This window comes from Mus pahari, chromosome 9, assembly GCF_900095145.1.
Source record: "Mus pahari chromosome 9, PAHARI_EIJ_v1.1, whole genome shotgun sequence".
Classification (NCBI taxonomy): Eukaryota; Metazoa; Chordata; class Mammalia; order Rodentia; family Muridae; genus Mus; species Mus pahari.
Window position 1 is genome coordinate 7,284,324 of NC_034598.1, and position 24,292 is coordinate 7,308,615.

The 24,292-nt window shown below is 43.1% G+C and overlaps 1 pseudogene; it reads right to left on the reverse strand.

Moving 5' to 3' along the window:
* Positions 1–6,847: 6,847 nt before the first annotated feature.
* Positions 6,848–24,292, reverse strand: LOC110326723 (annotated as a pseudogene).

The following is a 24,292-nucleotide window of genomic DNA, read 5'->3' on the forward strand; positions in this document are numbered from 1 at the left end:
TGTGCTGTGCTGGGCTGGGCTGGGCTGTGCTGGGCTGTGCTGTGCTGGGCTGGGCTGGGCTGTGCTGTGCTGTGCTGGGCTGTGCTGTGCTGTGCTGTGCTGGGCTGTGCTGGGCTGTGCTGGGCTGTGCTGGGCTGGGCTGTGCTGGGCTGGGCTGTGCTGTGCTGGACTGGGGGCCAGGGAATGGTAGAGCCAATTAAGTTTGTCACTATCTAGCCTTATAACATAGGTCAAGGGTTCTCAGTCAGGGCCCTCTCTGGCATCTAAGCAGAGCTTTATTTAGAGACATATATCTATCTATTCCATCCTATGTGATTATCTGGGGATTAAAAATGTGTCCAAGTTGAGGATCCACAATTGGGTTTGTCAACACTGTGTGTCAGGGCTAATCACACACCTTACTGATACGGTACTTACTTACCCAGTGTGGGTGATAATCTACCTTCCACCCACAGCACCACTAACAACCAACCCAGCAAACATAAAGCCCCCACATGCATAGTACAAACTGTCTTTCTTTTTGGCCCCTAGCTTGCTTTGTCAAGGGAAACATCATTTTTATACCCTTATTCAAACTTTATTCAATTTCTTTTTGATTCCTAAAGACTCCAGATGCAAGAGGAAAAAAACAAAACAAAACAAAACAAAAACCAAAAAACAGTTCCTCCTTCTAAGACATCTTGTTGGGAGCCGGGTGTGGGGGGCGGCAATATCTTCTCTTTCACCTTCAAGGGAAATTGCACCCATTCTCTGACTTTAGTTTTAAAAAAAAAATTGCTTCAGTACAACACAATCTGGCATTCAGACCGGACTGCAAGCCTGAGCCTAAGCCCTCACGGTGTCATGGTAACCGGAAGTTCAGAACACCCCAACCTCCTCTAGGGGCTTCATTCTCTGGAGTCCGTGGCATTTGCTTGTGAGGGGGTAAATCAGTTTCTTATTGAGTTCTACGACATCAGGATCAGCATCTTAATAGCTAATTTCCTTAGGTAATGTAGTGAAATCCCTTGTTCAAGCCTTTATTTGTGAATTAGACAGATCTAAGTCAGAAACCACTTATAAATTTCAAACTCCACAGAACAACATAGCTGTGACTATGTGACTGTTTCTCCCTACATGGAACAGAAGTGGGCCATACCCGCCACCTGGGATTCTTTTGAAAATGAAATGAGATGGGGTGTCTAGAACGTCAGCTTTTAAGCTTGGCATGTTCTAGAATGCTCCAGAGTTGTTTGTGATATCAGTGTCTGCATGTGATTGAGTTGGCTTGAGGTCTGAGCTGAGTATCGAGAAGCTTACAAGACCCACCCGCGTACCTGGACGGGGCAGCCCCAGTGAGATCCTATGGTCTACAGCATGTGTAGACGACACTCGGAGGTCTTTCCAGAGAGGCTGACAGTTAATGTCTCAAATGATTTGGAGAATTACCTTTGCTATGTATTTTTAAAAAGGAATTCTCTCTGCCGTCCCAGATGGCTCTCGGGGACTCTGTTCATCATTGATTACAGTCGTCAGCTTTCCATTGGTCCTGCTGCCTGAACTATGAGACGCTCCCTAGCTTGGTAATGAGAACTGACCTCCACGGTGGGACAAATTACAGGTCTCAGAGGCACAGCGTGGGTGACTGGGATTTAGACATCTTTGAATTTTGAACCTATTGTTAGTGCCTGTCACCACTCCTCAGATTGGAGCAATTGTGCCTGAGGGGTGCCTCTGGGTTACTCAAGCAATCACACTCCAGTTGCTAAAAGACTGACTGGAGAACTTCAGCTATGTGGAATTCATTCTGCAGACTGATTTTAAGTGGGCAGAATGCAGTAATTCCCTGCTTCAATTGAACATTTTTTTCCCCTCCTACTTTTAAGCCTTTGAGCAATCAATGCTTTCTTTGGTGACTTGGTTCCTTTCCAATTTATCAAGGAAGTGGCTACGGTTTTTGATCCTCAAGCTTTTACAAAAGATAGGTGGAAGATGGAAACGCTATTTCAGAATTCACCTTTCTAGCAGCGAGGAGTAGGGGTGCCCTGTGTTCACATGTATGAACACACAAGGCAGAAGCCCCCATATTTCTAACTGCCACCAAACAGTTCAAGAAACCATGATGCAAAAATTTGCAATAGATGTTACTGGAGAGCAGCAAAATTTGAAACAAGGTAACTTTTCTGATCTTAATCAGAAGCAAATGTAACACTCTGTATATAAATAGGAACTTGGTTTATCACAGGCTTGAGTGATGGGAGCCAACTGAACAAAAGGGTCTCATGACAAGGTGTTTGCCTTTTTTATGCAAATGTAAAATAAATATTCATGGGGCTTTATTTTAGGGAGAGAAATTTTAAATGGCAAAACTATTTAAGTTTGATTTCACATGGGCACAAATATCTTAAATCCTCTCGGGAACAAGGAAAGGGTGTAATTATACATTTTTAAAAGTGCAGGTGTGGGTGTGCTCATGCCTACACACCTATTTTCACAGGGAACCAGAGTCAGAATCAAGATCAATTCTCACCAAGTGAGGGGCCTGGTGATTGGCAAAAAACAATCACAGGAAGCTCACACAGAACTCCCTTCACTGTTTACCTCAGGGCCAATCCTGTCTGAGGTGGTTGGGCTGAGGTGACCCAGCAATGCTAGTAATCAGCCTTATTTTCTTCTAGCTGTCATCAGCATGCATTGATTTCTCCCTTTCCCTTTTTATTATGAAAAATATCAAATACCCGAAGTAGAGATGAGACTGGAAAGGGACCACTGTGTGCTGTCACTCAGCTGCAGCACCTACCACCTTGTGGTTCACCTGGGTTCACCCATATTAAGCCATCTCCAATCAGTAATCGGCTATAATATTATAATATAATATCATTCCATCAGTGTTTCCTTTTTGGGGATGGACAAGGGTCTCCTGTATCTCACTATGTAGCTCAGGATAATCTGTCTATCCTCCTACCACCTTCTTATTATTAGAATAACAAGCACAAGCCACCATTTTTTAACTATGGGGATTAAACCTGGGGCTTTGCATATGCTAGCAACAACTCCACCAACTGACACAGAGCCTCACCACCAAGCTGTTGGTTTTCAAACCAGAACCGAAAGAGCCAATCCTGAATAAATAAAAGTTATCGATCAACTCCTATGTAGTCATAAACTGTTGGACCCATTCAATACTGTAACTAGAAAAATTCATATAAATTGTTTGGGAGAACTGAATATTATTCCTTAAACAGAGTGTGAACCACACACAGCTGCCATTTATAAATTCTTCTCAACATAAAGTAGCAAAACTTGGAACCAGCTTCACAGAAACTGCTAGAGGTTGACCCTAACCTGGGTGCCCCTTCCAAGAGCTTTGCGTCTGTTTGCAGCTTTGCCAAATGTTCCAATGTGTCTCTTTTCTCACAAGACATATGCAGACTACAGTGTTGGTATCTGCACAACTGTTGGCTATGATGGTTGTGGTTTACAGAATATGAAAATTGTCATCTCAGTGTTTTGAGTTAAGATCGTGGGAGGAACATGAGGATAATTGGAATGTATCAATGAAGGCTTTATACTTTGGGCTGGGTATTTAATATCTCAGGTAACATTTCTCCATGGAAAACGATGTTTGAGCTCTGCATCACACAAAGGAAGGCTTTTAAATATAGCTCACGTTTTGAATTGCACTTCTAAGAGGTAATTGTGCCTTTAAAAATATTTTCATGTTGCTTGAATCATTTTAGAACTATTCAGTCACTGCTGGTGATTTAATTAAAATATAATTAATGTGGGAAAAAGAATTAATTCTCATTAACTTGGGCAACTTAAGGTAGCAATCTGAATTTTAAATGTGTTTGAAGAAATACTTTACTTTTTTTTTTTTAACTTTCAGCTACATGCACTGAAACTGATGTTGAGGTAGTCATACCTAAAGAACAGTACACACACGCACACGCACATGCACACGCACACGCACACACATGCGCATGCACACGCACACGCACGCGCACGCACACGCACACACATGCACACGCACACACACACACACACACACACACGCACACGCACACGCACACGCACACGCCCACACACGCACATCCTGGTTAGCTCCTGCCTGCAGCGAAGCCGTTCAGAGTGCGCTATCTGCGTGTTTGGTAACCAGATAACACGCATGTCTGATTTATGTAGGCCTTTACTTGTCAGAGAATTTCATGCTTTGTCATGCAAAGATTAGAATTATAGACGCTCGTGGATTTAAAATCCTGGATGTATGGAATACACACTAATGAAACTTAACTTATTAAAGACAGCGCACGCCGATCTCCATCATAGAGAGTAGCTGTTTAGGAAGCCACAGTGTCTAGATGCTTCAGGGTTTTGTCCTTTCAAGTAGAGAAGGAATATTTTTCTTTACTACAAAATTCTTTCTAAAATAGTTCAATACTTTGCTCTTTGTGTTCTAAGTCAGAGATTTAAAATGAGCTTTGAGCAACAATTATCAGTCATTTCGCTGTTCAGAGGGTTTCCAAGAACTTTAGAGTATTTATTATCAACTCAAATTCAAGTCACCAAGGAGAGAGAGCTGGAGAAGGGGGAGGGAAGGAGGGAGGGAGGGAGAGAGAGAGAGAGAGAGAGAGAGAGAGAGAGAGAATGAATGAGTGAGAGTGTGCATGTATGTGTGTGAGTATGTATATAATGGAGTGTGTGGGAGTGAGTGTGTGTCTAAGTGAGTGTGTATGTGGGAGTGAGTGTGTGTTTAAGGCAGTGTGAGTATGAGTGTGTATAACTGAGTGTGTGAGAATGTGTAAAAGTGAGTGTGTGAGAGTGTGTGTATGAGTGTGTGAGTTTGCATGAGAGATTGAGTGTATGTGTGTGTGTGAGAGTATGTTAAGTGTGCATGTATGAGTGTGTGTGATATGTGTATAAGTGAGTGAGTGTGCATGGGAGATTGTGTGAGCCAGTATGTGAGTGTGTGTTCCTGAATATGCATCCCTGAATACTCCCCGTTCTCAGGCTTTGGCTGTTGCTGTGTTCATTGTACCCACCTAAAATAAGCCGATGTAGCCTGCAGGCCCCGGATTTTAACTTGATAAGTCTGCAGACTTCTCACTCTGGAGAAATCAGATAATCTCATTATTATACAATTACATTAGTGCAGAGGAGGTCTGTGATTGGACAGGGAAAAGGGAGGTGGAGCTAAGAGACAGGGAGCGTCTCAAGGTAGGAGGGGAAGGAAGATGGCGGCGGATGTGAACCTGCATGGCGTTTACCAGCCACAAATAATTGTGGTATTGTAAGGTTGGATTAATTGGGATAAAGCTTTTTATCATTATCAGTTGGCTCTGAAATTATTGTACTGGCTTCTTGTAAATTGTGATATTATTGATACATAAATCTGATTAGTTAATTAAGCTTTAAGAGGCTTGATCTGCTGGGTAATTGGGTGATGTGATGACTGACCGTGGAGTGCGTGGTAGAGAGAGGAACTGGGGTGGGGGGTCTGTTGGAGAGATGGCCTGGCAGGAGCCCTGTGACCTCATGGGGCCGGAGAGTTGGTGGGCCTAGAGACCACACGAGTGAGATCACCTGACAGTAGCCCTGTTGCCTGCCGGTTGTCAGCACTAGCACGGGAAAGTACCGGCTCGTCTTTTTATTAATAATTCCTGCAACAAGGAGCAAGCTGTCTAGCAAGCCAGGATGGGTTTGAGAGCTGCACCATAAGCAATGGGCTCACCTGTTCGTGTATACTCTACCTCCCTTATGAGCACAAGATGGACACTCCCTGAACTCTCGTTGCTCTGTTTCTGGCTCAGTCTCTCAGCGATAGTCATCTTGGACACAAACACGAGGAGGTCAGGCCCTCTGGGGTCCTCCTCAGCTTCCATGCCCACTGTCTCCTCTAATGGCTCACAGGTACATCCGGAGACAGGCCGCTGATAATCTCACCGTGCGTGGAAGGTCCTCTGAGACCAGTTTTCCCGATGATGACCCTCACGCGGTGGTACCCTGTTTACGGAATTTCAGAGTTCCATGGCATCTCACTTGCCTGGTGCAACTGTGGCACCACCAGCCATCATGAACTTACCTAGACGGCAGAGTCAGGACAATCATGAGCTCAGCCCTGCATCCCAGAACCCTTGCTCAGTCTTCGGGTCCCAGGGGATCTGAGAAAGGTGTGACACTCTTCCTCCCCCACACCCACACCCACACTGTTCATCTGCAGACACGGGAACAGTTTGCTCTGAGTTTCAGCTTGTGCTATAGACATGGCTTCCCACAGGCATGGGAGATTCCTCCCTGCCTCACTCCTGTGCGGCTCTGCATCCTCAGCAGGCTGCTTTCTGTGCTCTGGTACCATCCTCCAGGGAGCCCCGTGCCTCCAAGAGCACTTAAAACAGACACAAGAAAGGGGAGTCTTGGAAATCTTCAGGACTTGTGCTTGGCTGTGCTGGCCTGTGCTGGCGTGGCCCCTCAGGCTGATTCCTCCTGAGTGCTCCTTTGATCCCTTCAGCCCCCTTCTCTAGCATCCTTGCCCAGCCTCGGGACGCTGTCCTCTGCTGTCTACGTATAGCCAAGTTACTCAGGAAGGATGCCGTGGGATTGGATTTCAGGTGTGATCATATATTATCACCAACCCCTAAAACATATATTTTTATAATCTGTTTATTTCAAAGCATATTATTTAGTCCAGAAGACCGTTCAGTGAGTAAAGGCATTTGCTGCCTAGCCTGGGGACCTTGATCCATTCCTCAGGACAGACTCCGCGTAAAGACAGAACTGACTCCGCCAAGTTAACCTCCATGCACATACAGTAAATATTTTTTCTTTAAAGAAAAGGACATTCTGTAGAAGTTCATCATAGCTTCTCTGCCTACCTGTTACCACTGCTGCTTCCACGGCCCTTGTAACTCGCAGCCAGGACTTTTTGTTGGCTAGGTGCACTCTCTCGGAATGGCAGGTAGCAGCATGAGTTTCCCAGTCCTTTTATAAGCCCATTCTTCAGCATCTTCCAGACCCACCTTTGAAAGGGGGCCCTGGGTACAGTTTAACACCTGCCACAGAGGTGTCCCTGCGGCTTTCCTGGGGAGGACAGGCTTGGCACTTGTACAGTGGGACCCTTATCCTGGGCTTCCTTGCTGGAGAATGGGAGTGATCTATCCTGTGAGGTCATGTTGTCCTTTGACCCAGCTGTAGTCATGTTGTGGCACTGTCCCATGAGGTCCTCCTGAGGTGAGGTGTGTGGGAGAGAGGAATTGATCTTTTTCACTGGTTATGTTGGTGCCCTTACACGGGGCTTCCTCCACAGAGGCATGATGAGATAAAACACCCTGTCAGGACACTTTACTCTTTGAATTGTTAAGGCCAGCTTTGGACACATCCGTGGATGACTGGCAGGAGTAGATTTCCAGTAATAAGTCCTCTGAAGATGCTGTGGTACAGCTTTCATCAAAGGTGTCACTGCTTTCTATCTCCCCCTCCCCCCCACACCCAGGTGCTGCTCATGAAGTGAGCCTTGTGGACAAGCTGGGGGCAGATTCTCAGAACAAGAGTTGTCATCTTGTTCAAGCAGTTCTGTGTGGCTGGCAAACTGTATGTCATTATTCAAGCAGTTCTGTGTGGCTGGCAAACTGTATGTCATTGTAGTCTTTTTTCCTGTCTCAGGACTTTCTGGTTCATTGGGCAAACTGAAGGTGGGAAGGGTAGGCACACTAGATCCCCCTTATAACCATTATATTATATTACATTACATTATAATCATTGGTTGTTTCATGCTTGGCCCCGTGTGTCTCAGGTTTGATGCCACTGACTAGGCTTAGGTATTTATTTATTTGTTTATTTATTTATTTATTTATTTGAGTTGTCTTCACAGGGTAAATGTTGCTTCAGTATCAAATAAGTAGCCATCAACTGGTCAAACTTTTTCTCCCATAAACTTTCCTTTATCTCTCATTGTTTATATCCCATGACACTCATGATGACCATGGCAGTGGGGTCTGGGTGGCTGGCTGTGTTCTCTCTAAAGGAACTGGGAGAACCTTCATTGTCATGCTTCAGCCATTGGAAGCTCACAATATCATGTACTGTTGGCCTTGTCCAGGGTTTACAGTTAACAATTTAGCAATCACATCCCAAAGATCTGGTGACAGCTTGAATTTTGCAGCGTACTTTCCTGCCAAGATCTTCTGTTTGATTTCTTCATAGCTGTGTCCCTGGAAAGGGAGGCATCCATTCGACATAAAATGAAGCACAAACTCCAAGCTCCAGACATCAATTGCAGGGCCATCCTTTATCTTCAGAGAGTTCTGGGTTATGGTTAGGGAGAGTCCCACAGAAAGTTGCTCGCTTCTGGCCATGATTTGCTTGGTGCCCAAGTCCAAATTGCTAAGCTTTCTATTTCCTTTGCTGTCTACTAAAATGCTTCTGGGCTTTAAATCCCCGTGGGAAATCCCTTTTGGGTGACAATACTGGAGGGCACATACCATCTGTTTAAATAGCCTGTGATGAAATGTCTCCTCCTACAGGTAGCCAAACTCCACAGTTCTGCCCAGCAGCTCTCCTCCCACAGTGTGCTCTAGAATGATGTAAATGGTTTGTGTGTGTGTGTGTGTGTGTGTGTGTGTGTTTTGTTTGTTTGTTTGTGGTCTTGATTATGTGCCAAAGCTTAATAACATGGATATGATGGAGAGATTTCATTATTTCAACTTTTAATTTGACATGGGGGCTTTTCCTGTTTTGGGGAGAATTTTTACTGCTACTATTGTCTGGGTGAAGAGATGGCCAGCCAGTTTTACTCCCCTGAATGTTCCTTGGCCAAGGGTCATTAATATTTTATAATGTTATGTTAAAGCCTCTTCATCAAAGGAGATGAACCTTAGGTCCTGACACACTTGCTACCAATTCATCTTTGTTGATAGGAATGATCAGTGTCCACACCAACTAGTGATGCAGATAAAAGTGGGTCTAAGAGAAACATATATAGCCTTAAATTCCTGTGCTAATACAAACACAAAAGTGGTCCAAATAATCTAATGATGCAGGTCAAGGCCATAGAAAAATAAGAACAAGCCAAATCCAAAAGAAATAGAATCAAGTTCAGAACATAAATTGATAAAATGGAAACTAAAATAATACAAAGACCAATGTAACTGTCTTAGTTAGGGTTTTACTGCTGTGAACAGATACCATGACCAAGGTAACTCTTATAAGGACAACCTTTAATTGGGACTGGCTTACAGGTTCAGAGGTTCAGTCCATTATCATCAAGGTGGGAGCATGGCAGCATCTAGACAGGCATGGTGCAGGAGGAGCTGAGAGTTCTACATCTTCATCTGAAGCCCACTGGGAGAACACTGGTTCTTCTACAAAGCCAGGAGGAGGACCTCAAGGCCCACCCTCACAGTGACACTTCCTCCAACAAGGTGACACCTCTTAAAATAGTGCCACTCCCTGGGCCAAGCATATTCAAACCACCACAGTAATAAAGACTTGTTTAAGAACAAATATAACTGATGCAATCTTAATCAAAATGACTAATAAAAAGGGGAGGATACACAATATTAGAGAAAAAGGCAGTATACCAGAGATACTGAAATACAGACATCAAACAATCACTAGGGAATGCTTTAAAAATGTTTCAGTGATTGGAAACACCTAGAAGAAATTGATAAATCTCAAGACACACATTAAACTAAGAACTGAACTAAGAAGACAGGAAACATCTAAACTGCAAGACTGTAAGGGTAGAGGCAGTGGGTGGCAAGGGGGAGCAGTGTGTTCTGCGCACAGTAGGGCAGTCGCACATGTGAACTCAGGTCAGCATGGTGACCTTCAGGCCTATGCCAGTCAAAATCTCAGCATGAAGAGGGGAGGTGGGCAGGAAGTCACACACCTGGCTGATGAGCTGTTCGCAACTGATAGTTGCCATGACAGGGAGAACACTTTTTCAGGGCACGGACCCTGATCAGGTTGGACAGACCTCTCTTTGTCAGCAGAAGGCCATATGTCCACGAGTATAAGGACAACAGAAACTATACTCGATGACCCAAAACAAAACAAAGCAAAACAAAAGACCCAAATCCAGATGTTAGGAAAAGGGGTGTGGAGGATCTGGGAGGAGTTAGGGGAAGGGATAAATACAGCCAAATATACTTGTAAAATTCTTAAAGAGCTAATTTAAAACAAACAAAAAAACCCAACAAAATTGATGTAGTAATTTAAAGGAATCTCTTAACAGCAATAATAACAAAAAAGGCCAGACCAGGCAAACCCTTTGGTTTCTATCAAGTCTTTAAGGAACAGCCCACATCAATGCTCCTGAGACTATCCTGTAAAATAGAAAGAGGAGGGGCTTCCAGTGTTGTCCTCTGAGCCTCTGTTACTCAGATTCTGAAGCGTAATCCACACCCATGGACATGGACACAACAATCCTTGGACGCAGTACATAGTACCTCACACAGAATTCAACAGCACTTAAAAGGACCACACTTCCTGATCAAAATGGGTTCATCCAGTCTCACCAGGGCTACAGCACCCACCAACTGACTGACGCAAGGCATAGACACAGAAGGCCAAGAGTCACACGCTCAGTTGAAGAGTGCAATTGTCATTTAAGAAAAAAATGTGGACTTTCAAATCATTGTGTTGTGTTTAATAAGCCAGTCCCCAAAAGATAACTCTCAAGTGCTGAACTGTAGGGATGGGAAGGGAGCTGAAGTAAGAGGGATTTATCAGGGTGCGAAGGACCTGAAGTAAGAGGGATTAATCAGGATGTGAAGGAGAAAGAAGAGAGGTACAGGATCTCAGAGAAGGTGAATATTATCAACGTACATTATCTGCATATACATAATGTCTCAGTGAAATGTCTTACTTTGTATGCTTAGTGTTTATTAACAAAAATTTTAAAAGTTAAAAAGGCAAAATAATGAGTAGATAGAAAAAAAAAACAAATGGAAGATAAATCATGAAGAAAATTTAAAATACGTAAAAATAAAGATCTAAAATCAAAGACAAACTACAAAACGTAAAACGAAAGACAAACTACAAAATGTAAGATGAAAAACTTAAACCAGTACTTGCAAACTTCAAGCAGTGAAGTGAGAAAAGGGATCACCGTGTCAAACTCCAAGCAGGTTCACCAGCACCGAGTCCAAAACATCACAGAGAACCACCTTCAGCTCTCCACGCTAGGAAATAACCAGCCCTAGGCAGGACGTTATATGCACAGGCGTTGGCCATTTATCACCTGGTTCCCTGTGAAGTCAGAGCAAGACATGGATCCACGAGGGATGGGAACACTTCTGGCCCAAAGGACTGTATTAGCTTCTCTGCAGGCACTGCTATCAGGTGCTCAACAAGAAGTGACATAAAGGTTCATTTTGGCTCACACTCTGAGGGGACAGGGACAGAGTTGTGGCAGGAGTGAGGTGCAGTGTTAGCCTGTGGCTGCTCACACTGCAGTGGTGGTCATTACACCCCCAATGCCAGGCCAGAAAACTGCTTCCTAGAGCTAGAGCATACCTCCTAAAAGATTCCTGCTTCCCAAGACAGTATCACCTGCTAGAGACCACATGTTCAAACACAAGCATCTATAGGGAATATTTTAAATGCAAACAAAACTCCATTACCTGCTGGTAGTAACCCTAGGGGTACCAAAAGAAATGACATATGGCAAATGGATGTTTTTCTATTTTACAAAATTTGGAAAACAAAGGTATATACACCATACCATTGACACAATATCACAATTTCAGTGGACAACTGCTTTAAGTTCTTAAAAGACTGACTGTGTAATTACACAATTTACTGGAAATGATGGCAATTTTGGGGATGCCTACACACATTAAAAGAGACAATGCTCTCACATATGTATCCAATACGATGAAGCAATTCTTTGCATATTATTATATAAAGCATGCTACTGGCATAACACACAAAATCCCACTGGACAAGCACTTATAGAAAGAGCCAATTGCACCTTAAAAGAGATGCCTATTAAACAAAAAGGGAGGGTAAAAATCCTCAGAGACAGACTAACTAATGTGTTGCTAACGCTCAATTTTCTTAATGTTGGTGAAAGGGAACAGCAGCAGCTGAGAGACACTGGGTTATGGAAAAGCCAAGGAACTGTAAGGACCAACAGACTGTAAGGATGTGTTGACATTAGAAGGGGAAACCTGCAATATTTTATGATGGAGACATGGCTATGTTTATGTACCTACAGGGAATGAAAAAAATATGGATGCCAAGAAAACTTATAAAGATTAGATCAGACCAAGAAAACTTATAAAAATCAGATCTAACCAAGGAAAACTTCTTATCATTTGAGACATGGATGTCTTCACAAAGCAAACAGTCCAGATAATTCACAGACTGTCTCAATTATTGATTTTTCCAAAAACATCAACATGCAAATCAACTTCAAAAGGGCTAGCCCAGGTGACCGGTCACAGAGACTGAACATACATAGACTGGACAGACAATATGGAGACTGGATAGAAACAGACTGGGCAATAAATGCTACAGCTAGCTTTTCTCAGACTAATCATCTTTTTCCTTGGGGCCCCAAAACAGGAATTCTTCACCCCAATTCATGGAGAAGCAAATATGTATAAGAAGACCATTGTCCCAACCCCTTAAGTTGAGGGGAGTGGTTTTGGTTACTTGATGTGTTATGGTTGTTATCATCTAGAGTGGTATGTTGTTTTGTTTAATTATTGTATTCTATATGGATAGAAAAATGTTTTGGGGGGTTAGTTATTCTATATTAATAGATATTTAAGGTTTTTGTGTAATTATGCTAGATTAATAGATATTGAAAGAAACAGGTTTTTGTTTAAATATTTTGTATTAATAGAAATTTAAGATTTTTTTGTTTAATTACTGTATATTAACAGGAATTTAAGGTTTTGGTTTGTGTGGAACCGGTTTGGTTAATTGTGTGTAATGGTTTGTATATGCTTGGCCCAGGGAGTGGTACTATTAGAAGGTGTGGCCCTGTTGGAGTAGGTGTGGCCTTGTTGGAGTAGGTGTGTCACCGTGGGTGTGGACTTTAAGACCCTCATCCTAGCTGCCTGGAATCCAGTCTTCCACTAGCAGTCTTCAGATGAAGATGTAGAACTCTCAGCTCAGCCTGCACTGTACCTGCCTAGGTGCTGCCACGCTCCCACCTTGATGATATTGAACTGAACCTCTGAACCTGTAAGCCAACCCCAATTAAATGTTGTCCTTTATAAGACTTGTCTTGGTCATGGAGTCTGGTCACAGCAGTAAAACTCTAACTAAAACATTGTATAATGATAGAAATTTATGTTTCTTCTTTAAATATTGTATATTGATAGAAATTTAAAGTTGTTTTGTTTGAATTATTGTATATTGATAGATACTTAGAGTTTTTCATTGTATACTGATAGAAATTTAAGATTGTTTTGTTAAAATATTATTTGACTATATTGTACATAAGCCATTTATGAAAATGTGATGGTTCTTGTTATTATTTCTATTGTGCATAGATTATCGTTAGAGAAAGGGACAGTTCTAAACAGAAAGAGGGATATGAAGTGGAAACCTAAGGGTCTTTTGGAAATTCAGTTGTGTTGGATGGTGTGTTGCTGGGGCAGACACGTGAAAGAGTGTTTTCCTGAAGTGAACACAGGTGAAAGACTAAGGCAGACTCATGTAGGGGTGTTTAGCTGAAGCAGACACAGGAGAAGCACTTGGAAGGACACGTGATAAAAGATGCTTTGTTAACAACATGCTTGCACTGCTCTGCCTTACAGTATGTAGTTGAGCTCCGTTTGTTGCCACCCCGTAGAGAAAAACCCACCAAAATGCTTCTGGTGGTGGGTCGTGGCTTTTGTGCAGAGTGCTGTCAGCTGAGACAGTCTCATGTGCTGAGCAAGATGTGTGGAGGACATGTGATGTTGGGAGGGTATGGATAGAACTTGACTGACAGTGATGGAGGCTGAGTTTGGCTTGCTTACAGAGCTCGCTGTGCAAGGCTTGCGGGTCTGAATCTTCCCTGATTTTAGCTTCCCTGAGGGGCACAGCTGAGCAATTACCCTGGGGTTCCTCCTGGTCCCTCCTGCTGAGGCTGAGGACTGGCTGTCTCTGCTAGGTAGTCCCACCACTGATGGTTCCTGTTGCTGTTTCAGCTCTACCGACCTGGATTGCTGGTGTATCCGGGAAGTGTTTGTGAGCCGGATCAAGCTGCCTCTGCTAATCTGTGAACAGAACTGCTGATTTCCAGGCTACACTGATGGGAGTTGCTCCAAAGAACCATTTCTAAACAGATCCACTTTCCTGTATCCTTTCTTTCCCACCACCTCTGGTGGGTGGTAGGCTAAAAGGGAGGTTAAAGCATTTAAGAACCATCATTAAAAATAGGCATTGAAAAAAATTAAAGTTACAGTTACAAGATGACAGGTGAATTTATTTTAAATTTTCATCTTTGTTGGGAAAATCAATGAAGACAGCCAAAGATGAGTAATCTCTAATTGGAGATATTTCTGAGCCACTGTGTGATACATATCAGGTACTAGTGTCTTAATACCTCTATATTTTCAGTAGTATTCCTTAATTATACCCAGAAAGAGAGCTCTATCCCATGGACTTGTAGATCAAATAATGTCCTCCATCTCTCTAAATTGTCCTATCCCAGTCCTTGCCCAATCCTTGGGACTGGGGACAACTGCTATAGATGACAAGATGGATGCTGCAGATGTGATGAAGGACCCTACCATGGGAAGAGTGTCCTGGATTACTTCCACAGGTGGAAAGAAATCATAAGGGTCCTTGTAAGAGGAGGCAGGAGGATTGGAGTCATGGAGGAGAATAGGCATGTGTGTGTGTGTGTGTGTGTGTTTCACATTTTATTCACTGCATATGTGTGTACATGCTCGAATGCTATTGGACCCATGCATCAGTCAGAAGACAACTGTATTAGTCGGTTCTCTGCTTCCAACACGTGGGGTTGAATTCAGGTGGTTTGGCCTGAGTTTCCCGTTGTTTTTAATGTCACTGAAATTGGAGTGATTTGTTAGAGCAGCAACAGGTCATCAACAAACATAGAAAGAAAGCTCCTTTCACCAATACACTTGAAGGAGAGGTCCTTCTGACCTCCAGCTTCATGCTCTAAACACAGAAGGCAGATGTCAATGCAGCTGTTTCCTACTTCCGTCCTGTTTGTTCTCAAGCTTAACTGTAGGCTCAAGCTTTCTTTGTCTTCTTCAATTTCCAAATGAATTCTTAATTTAGAATGAATCAGCCTAAAAGAAGGAAATGTTCTTCTTAAGCTTTTAAAAACCCTCTGTGGATAAGAGCTGGCCTTTCACTCCAGTGGGCTCCCCTGGGCATGGCTTCACTGTTCCCAAGTGAGTTTTTGTCTCTCCCAGTCTGCAAGCCTGTGTTGGAATGACTCATCCTCCATTCTCAAACTTGTGGCAGAGGGAATTGTTTGCAAGGAGATGATTGCCAGAGCCCACGCCATTGCAGCTCCGCGCCATGGTGATTAAGAGTTGATTAAGAGCTGACCTTGCTACTGTGCATTAAGAACTCTGGCAGGAAATTGAACTAGAAATTTGGAACAAAGAGGCCAGGACTACATTTGCAACTGGAAGTAGGTCACGGTTCTGCATTGTCTTCGTAGTAAGGACAGATTCTCTCCCCTCAAGTTATGCTTTCCCCACTACAAGTTCCGTTATTAACGAACTACATCATGTGTGATTTTGAATAAAGAGAAAATTAGAAAAAAAATGAAGCACAGATCTGTCTTTAAGAGTCAGAATTTGTTGTCTTTTCTTGCAATATTTGCCCTTTTCAAATAATTGTTTGGTTTTAACCTACATCCTATTCATGTTGGGTAGATTTGCACCTATCTTTTTCTCTCTCTGTCTCTCTCTGTCTCTCTCTGTCTCTTCTGTATCTCTCACTGGATATTGTGTATCAAACACAGTGCTCTCTACACATTGGCTGTTGCTCACCACCGAGCCACTTACCAAACCTGGGGGTTTTTTTGTTTTTGTTTTTGTCTTTGTTTTGTTGTTGTTTTGATTTTTTTTTTTTTTTTTTTTTTTTTTTTTTTTTTTTTTTTTTTTTTGGTTTTTTGGTTTTTTGAGACAGGGTTTCTCTGTATAACCCTGGCTGTCCTGGAACTCACTTTGCAGACCAGGCTGGTCTCGAACTCAGAAATCCGCCTGCCTCTGCCTCCTGAGTGCTGGGATTAAAGGCATGCGCCACCACGCCCCAAACCTGGTTTTTCTACTTTCATTTCAAACTTTACAATGTGCAAAGATCCTGGAACAGAGACAACTATGAACTTCAAAACATCTTCACACAGGAATCTGAGTTTGTGCCTTGGATCTACTCAATAGATCCTCGCTAATACCCCCAATGTTTTGGGTTCCCGAATGAAATACATATACACACAGCCTTTATACTTTTATATGTCTTAAACAGTTCAATGGCTGGGCCACTTCCTAACCTCCACATGGCTAATCTGACCCCTCTGATATTCCCAAGTCATTATTTACTAAAACCCATATTCCATTTTTGCTAGCCTAGACCCAGTGAGGGGGGCCTTCTTGGTGCCAGTCTTCCTGGGCTCCTACATGGCAGCTACACCTTCTTGGGCAAGGCATCTTTCTTCTCCTTCCCTAATCAAGGTGGATCTTCCTTTGTCTTCTCCAGTCTGTCCCTAGCATGGAAACCCAAAAGTCCCCCCTCTGTCTGCCCTGCCCAGTCATTGGCTGATGGTACTTTTTTTTTTTTTTTAACCAATCAGAACCACCTGAGGACAAGGTCCCTTAGGGTCTTATTGGAGGGACACTGCAAATAGGTTTTTGGATAACATAATTAGCATGAGAATACAAGCAGCTACAGTTCTTCATAAGCCACAGAAACCATTTATATATCTTGCGCATGACACTTCTGTACTGGAGGAATGTCCAGAGTTTACACAGTGAATAGGACGATGAGGGCCCGTGAGTGGGCCAAGAGCATGGGCAGAATGGACCTGGGCATGCAGGTAGCCTGTATCCAACCTTTCTCTCTTGACCATAGTTCCTGGAGTGGATACATGTTGGGGTTTGTGATGAACTTCTAGGAAAGGAGGACAAGATACTGTAAAGCAAACATCCATGAGAACACAGAGAAGAAACTAGGTAGAGCTGCACAAAAATTCACCAGAATAGCCATGAGTACCCAATGGCTCACAGCAGTAGGCTCAGTTGATGTCAGAGAAAATGGATAAGATAAGCTCCCCTGTCACAGGGGATGCAAAATAATGTCTTAAATCCTTGTTTTTTTTCAAAGCCTATTAAAATTCAAATTGCATTTTAAAGATCAATTTGTTTTCTTTTAGTTAATTCTGATAGGAAAAAAATTTTATCTGTGAAAACAGTAGCTACTTTGAAGATGTAAAGAGCATGGTTGTGGTGGGTCCCGTGTGTAAGTGGTTTTCTGAGCATCTTGCTAAGTCTTTGGTGTATATCTATTCAAGTAGTAGAACCTGAAATATCCATGGGTCTCTAGAGCTTTCCAATGGAATTCCTTACTTTCCTTGCCTCTGCTAACCCCGACTTTTCATTAGTGAGATGGACATGCATAGGGTGTGGTAGGATTGGAGTGGAGGTGGCATTTTTAACTCCCATGAGTATGCTGTCACTCTCTTCAGACACACCAGGAAAGGGTATCGGATCCCATTACAGATGGTTGAGAGTCACCATGTGGTTGCTGAGAATTGAACTCAGGACCTCTGGAAGAGCAGTCAGTGCTCTTAACCACAGAGCCATCTCTCCAGCCCCCGTGGGTATTTTTTATATACAAGGTTTGTTAAAACCTTTTGGATGTCGTGGTAATAAGATAGACAGGGTCCCTTAAAATAAACAGTCTCTCAAGGAGAACAACAATTTAGAGAATTGATTATTATAAATGAAGGGTACCAGGCTTGAAGATGCTCAGGGCACTTAGAGGAATGCCTCATGGAGAATTAAGTTGACCTAGGGTAGGAGGGATGTGGGGAGTAAGATCCAAGTATGGAGGGAGACGGTGGGATCTGAGACACTGACGAGCCACCTATTAGGAAGAATGGAGAAACTGAAGAGAAAGTACAATCAAACTAACTGGATGAGGCCACAGAAAAACAATGGACGCACAAAGTCTTGAAGGCTAAAGAAAGCTAGCATGCTTCAAACATGTAGGCCCCTGGGCATGGCGACAGAGGGGATCAATCTGAAGAGGTTGCAGGATCAGATTATAAATGTCCGGTCATGCTAAAGCATTGGCTTGTTTTAGAGAAGCTACAGAATATGCAGGCAGAGTTGCTGGAAAGAACAAACCCCGTCTCTCTCATCCTCCTCCCACGTGGTAGGAGTCTGAGAGGAAAGGAACTGTCAAGAGTATGAAATTCGTCACACCTTAGAGCACCTCCACCTCCATCAAAGCAAGGAAGCACAAGACATCCCCTGGGTATGATGAACCTCCTCCTGAGATCCTGAGGGGTAAGCCAGGGCCGGATAACACAGCATCTCCTGTACCCCACCATGGATATGGTACAGCCCATCACCTGAGGAAAGAAACTCTCAGCTCATCTTGGGCCCAACTTCTCATTCTGCTGATGTTTGAGCTGATGCCTTCATGCCTCCCTTGAAGTCACATGACCCTTCAGTGGAAGGTTAAACCATCACTCTCAGTGCACCAATCACGGTCTACCAGAAATCATGCCCTTCCTTATCTACAAACGCTTTGCTGTAAAACTACTTCTTAGAAGGTGGCCTGAATGTTAAGAGTCTTGGTCCTGGTGAACCCTCTCACTCCAAAAATAGCCAGTGATCATTTTAAAGAACAGGGTAGACATTAGATTGGGTGGAAGTTGAGGGAACGGGGCATCGGGGTAGAGCTGTGGCTGAGTGGCCCTTCTTTCTCCCTTGCCCTGGTGTCTCATGAACGTCACCCCGTGCCTTGATGGAATGCTCTGTTCTTATCCCAACATGGTTCTCAGAACTTCCTCTAATGCCAAGGGTCAGGAGTTTGAGCACAAGAAAAGCCAACTACATCATTAGGAAGAACCTCTTCCCGTGAGATAGGATGCTGTAAGTGTCCACACCCACTAGGGTTGAAAACAATTGGCTGATTTTATTTTCAATAAAACCCCTTTTATATTTTTGTCAATTTTCTTACTGAGTTATAATTTTCTTAATTAGAATAAATGTATATGCATAACTGTGTCATATACTGTTAATGGATTTAAATATATGAACTATATTTGATAAACTTTGCTATGTTCTTTGTCTTTTGATTTTGTTTACCATGGGGTTTGGCTATACCTTAATTTCTTTATACTGTGTGGTTTTATTCACTGGAAAGTCTTCTCTACTTCACATACTTGATGGATAGGTCCTCATTTGCATTTTTTGTCTTTTACTTTACTTATTTATCTACTGTAAACTCAGTTGGGAGAGGCAATAAACTCTCACTTTTGAGGCTAAAAGTTTTCCTGAATGTCTTGAGGTATCCAACGGTATGGTGTCATTGTTTAAGCATCCAGGCACTGACTGAGACACAGATCGAGACTTGGACGGAGCTCTGGCTCTGGGGCCCGAGAAGCAGGGCTAAAGTTGGACAGACGTTAAGGTTTGCTCACCACATCAACTTGGTCTTTGGCATCTCATGACCATCCACTCTGAGCCCTGATTTTGCAGTTCTGGAGAGAGATCCAGACTTTGCCAGCAGCTCCATTAGCCTCCGCTTGGCAAGGGTCAGACATGGGGAGCCACCCTTGTCTCAGGTGGGCACCATGTCTGGTGTGAAATCCTACTCAGCTTTCCCAAGAGGTAAGGAAGCAGAGAGCAGAGGAAAGCAGAGAGAAATCTGTAGATAGGTAGGAGTGTTCCTGGGCCTGTTCGACCAAGACCTACTAAACATCTCATGTGACTGGGTAGCAAAACCAGGAACTCTGGGTAAACTGAACTTCAGCTGTCCACCAACTATGGGATCTTGAATAAGACTTCTCACCGACTTCTCTTTGAAACCCTAACACACTGAAACCCAAAGAAACTCTACAAGACGGTTTCTAAAGCCCTTTCTATCCCTGTTTTTCAGGGATAGATGTAGCTAGCTAGCTTTCTGGACAAGGAAAGTGGTACCGATATGGAAAGGAACAGGGTCCCAAACAGTCACAGACTCCCTGAAGTTGAGTACAGTCTACAAGCCCAGGCAGGGTGGCTATCACATGCACTCTGCATGATGTGCAATGTTCTGCTAGCTTGGTACCAGCTGGACCGATGACATCTGTCACACAGGGATTAAATGCCTCAGCAATAAAAGATAACACTATCAGCCGTCAGCTGTTTCAGTAATAAGTGGATGTGTATGCACAGCAGTGAAAATGAGATTTGTTGAGATGAACTAAGAAAAGTGATCCTTTCATCGTTATTAATTCAGCCTTGTTTTCATAATTACCTTTGTGTGTGCAGTGTTTACAAAACAGGCATTTAATAACCTTCCAGTAAGAGAAAGAATACTGTGTCATGCTCATTTACTCTGTGCTCCTATTAATAACAGCAATTTAAAAAAATTAAGGGAGCAATTATTCCTTTAACACAGTGCAGACTCCAATATTACAGTTACACCCAAGGGGCTGTAACCATTGTTGGCTTTGGTTACACTGTGACACAACTTAATAGACAGCGGGGGGGGGGGGTAGGGAGGAGGGCTGTCACCTGCACGCCCAGATATAGACAAGCTCCCAAAGCCTACGGCCAGGGGCTGATAAGTGACTGAACACAGAACAGTCTCTCAATGGCCATTCAAAGCTGCCATTCAAAACTGCTCACAGAATCAGTGCCCAAGCTGGGCGTGTTAGTCTGCTTCTGTGTACTGTGGAGTTTGTACTAAACAATTTCTTTCTCCAAGCTGCATTGTTTAAGGGAGTAATCCATTTTTTCCTGAGTACCCTTGAATACAAATTACTAGGAGTGTACTATATCCTAGTGAGCAGGCCTTGGTAAGTAGCAATGACTTCCAAGTACATGACCTGTGTGTGTGGGCATGTGCATGCATGTGTGTGTCTGTCTGTCTGCTTGTTTTTGTTAAAGAAACAGAGATAGAAATGTGTGTGTCTGTGTGTCTGTGTCTGCCTGTTTTCCTGTCTGTGATAGACAAACAGATGTATATGTGAGGAGATGGTTTTGTTTATTCTGTTACTATACAATGATTCTTGTTTAGGGGAAGCAGAGACGAGGATGTTAATATTATTACTAAGTATAAACATTTTATTGGAAAATTTATTAACAAGTGGTTGACAGTAAATATGTACACCTCAGTTTCAGTACATTGGGAAAATAGGTGTAATAGTGTTATGAATTCCTGACTCAAAGATACAGCTTTAAACACTGTCATGCTTTGGGGACCAGCAAGATGGCTCTGCCAATCAAGGCACCTGCTGCCAAGTGTGATGACTTGGGTCTGAGCCCCAAGGCACACTTGGGGAAAGGAGAGAACTGACTTTCAAAGCCTGCTCTCTGGCCTCCACATGTGCACGATGGCACCCCCATATATGGTTAACAAACAAATTGTAATAATTTTAAAAAGATTATTACAAAGGTATTTTAAGGCAGCAACTAAAGTATTACCATGGCAAATTTTGAGATTTTTAAGCTACTAAAAACAGGTAACACAGGAAAAATACTTGGAGGGGAATCTGAAGAATGAAAGCTTGTACTTAAGACTATAAACATCCAGATCCTGTGAAAAGCTACAACTGCATCCTCTGCTTGCTAACAACAGATCCTGCTGCCTCCCTGTGAAATGCTACAACTGTATCCTCTGCTTGATAAAGACAGACCCTGCTGCTCTGGTCAGGTGCCCTTCTAGTTTCATTGGCTCACCCAATCCTTACAGCAACATTAGGACAGCTCAACCAAGATGAAGAAAAGTTAAGTTTTGGACTGAAATTCTTGAAACCTTTGTGGCTTCAGAAAAAGAACAATTCAGGACTGGGGAGGTCACTTACCTGGCAAGCACAGGACTGAGTTCTAAACCTTTATATATATTATAAACATCTAAAAACAGAGCTGGGTGTGGGAGCACCAGGCTGGAGAGGTGCTCCTTGACTGGTCAGCCTAGCCTACCTGACAGCTTCCAAGTCAGTGAGAGACTTGTCTTACAATAGGGTGGGTGGAGCCTGAGGAATGACAGCGAGGTTGTCCTCTCCTCTCTCTCTCTCTCTCTCTCTCTCTCTCTCTCTCTCTCTCTCACACACACACACACACACACATGCTGAAGCCACGAGTCAGTCATGGAAAACTTCCTTCCTCCGACTGTCTTTAACGATGACTTGATATTGTTCCTTACTCTACCCCTAAAGGACTTGGTGTACTTCCTGGTAGAACTCACACATTTCCAGAACCTCTGATTAACATTAGTTATTAGAGTTGCCACCATCAGTATATCCGCAAAACCCCAGCCACACCCAGGTTGGGTATCACTTGTGGGCAACCCCCCCCCCATGATGAAGGACAGTGGTTGGCAAAAGTTAGAAAACCAGGCTCCTCTTTTTAACACTCTTCTTACATCAATTTTTGACATTATTTTTTTTTACACCATGCTTTGCTAACTGACTAAATAACCCCATTACGTAAGTTTTACTAAAAGAGTACAAGCTGCTATTTAGTCTTAAATAATATTTGAATCTTCAAGTTTAGGTCTCCAGACTCTCTTCCCTGTCTGCATCTTGATGATCATTTAGGGAAGGCACAAATTATGTGCTCAAATATCAGACCCACCCACTTCTGATACCTTTCTTTCTTCTTATTACCCTAGTCCCCAGGTGGAGCTGTGCGACCTAAGTACTTGGTCCCTGGCATGACATCCTCTAGGGAAGTGGCCCTCGACCTTCCTAACCCTGTGGCCCTCTAATGCGGCCCTCACATCGCAGTGACTCCAACCATAAAATTACTTTGCGGCTACTTCACACTGCAGTTCTGCTAGTTATGACTCATAATGTAAATACCCGATACACAGGATATCTGCCATGTGTCCCCCATAGGGGCCATGACCCACATGTTGAGAGCTCTTTTCTTTGTCAAGGTGGTTGTAAAGGTCTCAAAGTGAGGGTAGATCCAGAAAGTGACCAGCTATGTGATCAAAGCTATGTGATCAATTGTGCAGTGATCAAAGGTGTCTGGAGATGGCGGCCACATGCTGCAAACATGAAGCACTAGGACTGTGGTCCGTTTGTTACTGCAGCTTAACTAGCACATATTGGTTCATACGATCCTTACCAGAACCTTACACACCACAAGGCATGTTGAGCAACTTCAGCTCGCTCTCCACCTTCCTATTCACTGGACCCTTCAATGGGTAGCAGGTGGACATGTTTGAGGAGACTGGACCACATTATCTGACTAATAACTGTACCATATTGACTTGTATTTTTCAAACATATGCTATCATACTGGGGTCCTTTTGCTGACCCTTAGTTACTCAGTATGAATCTATTGAGCTACAATTGATGTAAAATGAATGCTTGTTTATATTTTTATGCAATACCATAGATTGAAGTCAAGGCTTTGTATATATTAAGTAAATGTTCCACCACAGAGTTTCAGCCCAAGCCCTTAGTTTATGAATGAAGGATACACTGTACAGCCAACACTAGCCTTGAACCTGCTATGTATCCCACACTGACCTTGAACTTGCAAGTCCAATGTTCCAGGCGTTAGAGGGATTACAGGCGTGTGCCACCATCTGAGGCACAGTCTGCCCCAATGAAACACCAAGATTAAGATAATGACAACACGCACTGTCTCAGAATTTCCTTCAAGCCTCCTTTTCAGTCTCTTTTCCCTTTGCACATCCCTGCACACCTGTCCTGACTGTAATCTAATTTCTATTGCCATGCATTTTCAAGAATTCTGCACGTTTTATACTCTATTCTCTTCCTGCCTGGCCTCTGTCACTCGGGATAACTGTTTGGAGACTCATTCTGCATAGATCACTAATTCATTCCTCTCACTTGTGGGTCCAGTCAGATGGGTGGACCTCAATTTACTATTCACTTGTTGATGAATATTTGAATAACTTGGGTTTTTTTGTTGTTGTTGTTGTTGTTGTTGTTGTTTTGGTCTTATAAATCCAGCTGCTGTGAACATTCATATAGATGCCTTCATATGGGAACATTTTTTCACTTCTTTAACAAAAATTTTGATTATGTGGTGAAAGGATGTTTTAGCTTTTAAGAAACGACCAAATCATCTTCCAAAGTGTCTTTGCCATCCTGTATCCCCGTTGACAGTCTCTGAGGATTGTGGATGCTCGCCAT